The 2,996-nt window shown below is 37.7% G+C and overlaps 1 non-coding gene across 1 annotated transcript; it reads right to left on the reverse strand.

Moving 5' to 3' along the window:
* Positions 1-744: 744 nt before the first annotated feature.
* On the reverse strand, positions 745-817 carry TRNAR-UCU (transfer RNA arginine (anticodon UCU)). The gene has a single exon. It is a non-coding gene; the product is annotated as a tRNA-Arg (tRNA).
* Positions 818-2,996: the final 2,179 nt, after the last annotated feature.

The raw sequence follows: 2,996 nt of genomic DNA on the forward strand, positions 1-2,996 counted from the left end.
ACTGGAGTCAGAACTCAGATGTGGCCCCTAGAGGCTGGAGGACCCCACACCGGACCCGACCTGGTTCCTCCAGGGTGTGGAGCTGAGTTCTGTGACTCTCACTGCTTAATCCATGAAACTCAGAGACTCTCACCAGGAGCCTCTCTTCCTCACCGTTGCCTCCAGTACCAGAATGCATCTCTCCCTTATATTGGGTGCCTAGGGTCAGTTCTAGTCGCTGTCTTGGCTAGAGGTGGCACTGAGGCCTGCTGCCTAGAACCTGGGGCTCCAACACACCACGAAGCCTTTGCTCAGTCATTTCTATCATCATCAGAGGAAAGTGGAGGAAGGGTCTGACCACATAACCATCCTGTCTCTCTAAGACCAGGGCAGTTCACTTCTACCACTGGACCTTACCTATGGCCCCTCCATGCCTCTGGCCACATGCTTCAAGCTCTGTCCTCCTGCATGTCCGTGGCTCACCAATTTCCTGCCTGAGTAAAACTGATATGCAGAGTAGCTGCATTCCTGTCTTTTCTTCACGGCTTCCAGGAGACAGTCTCTCCAGGGAAAATAGTCAGAGCTTGGAATTCTACCAAAGTGCAGATGGTGCAGTCTTCTACCTGGTTTCTTTATTAAAAAAGCATATACAGAGAGTCTTCTAATAAACCATGTTCACCAATAGAATGTTAGACTAATGCCATGGCCCTTAGGTGGGTATTTTTTTTTTTTTTTGGTAGCACCCTGTGGCAAGCAGGATTTAAGTTCCCTGAAAAGGAATTGAACCTGTGGCCCCAGCAGTAGAAATGCAGAGTCCTAACCACTGAACCACCAGGGAATTCCCATGAGGTGTGTGTTTTGAACATTTGTGACTTTATAGTCTACTGTCTACTTGTATTTTAAAATACATTGACATATGCTAGCATTACATTAATAAATTCTGTATAAAATGATTTTAAGACACTCTGTTCTTAGTAAAATACCTACACCAAACTGCTAATAATGGGATTAAGGATAAAGGTAAGTGTGAGAAGTTGCATTTTCTATACTTAATATGGTTTGAGATTTTGTTTTACAACAACAAATGTTGCTTTTGTGATCACAGACAAAACTTAAAGACCCTGAAAATACGTACTTTATGTACTATGCCCAATTAAACACCATATTTGTGTGTTCTTGAGAACACACATTTCTTTGTTCTTGAGATCAGTATATGATGTTGAGGGGAGAGAGAGCACACGAGCAGGTGCAAGTGAGCATGGAGTCTAGAGACACACCTGAGCTTGGATGAGGCGATGTCATCAACAGGTAAAAAGCTAAGGAGATGAAGTTCTGCCATACAAAATAGCATTTTGGTCTGAACAGCTTCAACTTTTGTCAGACCCTTCCATCTAGGTCATGGCGTCTGCTCTACTTTATCCAAATTACAAAAAGTCATGTACTTTGTTTCAGTATTCACTCCTTTCACCCTTTTGGTTAATTAACATCGAGAGCAGTTTCATTAGATGAGCTATATCACTACGGTCTGGCTTTTGGCCAGTGATAAAAGTGCTTCCAGGTGGTTGCCGGGTATATCGCTTGTCTCCCACCTCCTCTACACATCCTTGCAAAACCATTCACAGACACACACACACAGACATGCACACACACACACATAACTTGAAAACGGTCTGAATATAAGGCAGTTTTGTACATTATTCAGGAAAACATGTAAAAGATCAATTACACCTTCTGTGCATTTCTCTACAAGTACAAGAAACACAGAACTCTGACACTTCACTTGACTTAGAATGACATCATCTTCTTGGCTCTGTGCCTTTGGCTGCAATTCAAGCAAATGTTAGGCAGATCGACAATCAGAAGAGGGAAAAATGGTTGTGTGAAATCAACTGAATCAACTCACATTTATTATAAAGCAACTCTTGGCAGAATGCAAGAAAGGCTGAAAAATCAGAAAAAGCTTAAGATATTCTCAAAGTGAGAGGGTTTATTTGAATTCTTAAATTAAGCTACTGATTCAGTTTCCATTTTTACAGTCTGTGATTGTGGCTAACTGGGGATAGGCAAAATTGCATCTCATTGTTTTTAGATGAAATTTCTTTGATTACTGGTGAGAATAAGCACTTTAAAATACATTTTTATTGTTGTTGGCATTTCTTTTCATGACTTGTCTATTTGTATATTTTGCTCATTATTCTTTCGAGATACCAGCTTTTTCCTTATTATAATGTAACAGTACTTCATATATCAAGAATCTTGACCTTTTGTTTGCAATATTTGCCATCAATATTTTTCCTAGTTTGACATTTAGTTTTGACTTTTGTTTACAGTTTTCTGACTTTCAAATGTTTTTAATCTATCCATTGCTTTGGAGATCATCTATTACCTTTTTGTTTTTACTTCATAAAGCCTTCACCATCACTACTGTGAAATCTCATGAATTTCATAAATTTTTTATCAGTGTATTCTTTTAGTTTTTAATTCTTTGAATTTAACTCTTTAATCTTTCCTTACTGCATTTTAGAATACAGTGTGAAATAGAGATCTAAATTAATGATTTCCCTTAATAGTTGATTCTCCTATTCATTGTATTGATTAATTCACCCTTTTCTCATTTATAAAATTTAAAGCATTATACAAATAATATAGATTCATTTAAAAATAAGAAAAAATAAAAATATTTGAAATGAGGGAGAGAACACTTGTATTTTCTTTCCATTCTGAGTTGAATGTTAGCAATTTTAAAGACATTTTCTTCTCTAGAGGATGCATGTATTTCCCCGGATGTTTTTCCATTCAGTAATGCATCATGACTATCTTTCCATGTCAATCAATATCCTTTTACAGTACTATGTCCTAAGTAACTTTTCATTGAAATATACTCTACTTTCAGAAATATGTACATGACATAAGTACATAGGTACTTATGGATGAATTGAATTTTTACAACTGAACACATTCATGTAGCAAGCTACTAGATCAAGAAAAAGAATATTACTAGCACCCCCCAAAACCTT

This window comes from Budorcas taxicolor, chromosome 11, assembly GCF_023091745.1.
Source record: "Budorcas taxicolor isolate Tak-1 chromosome 11, Takin1.1, whole genome shotgun sequence".
Taxonomy (NCBI): Eukaryota; Metazoa; Chordata; class Mammalia; order Artiodactyla; family Bovidae; genus Budorcas; species Budorcas taxicolor.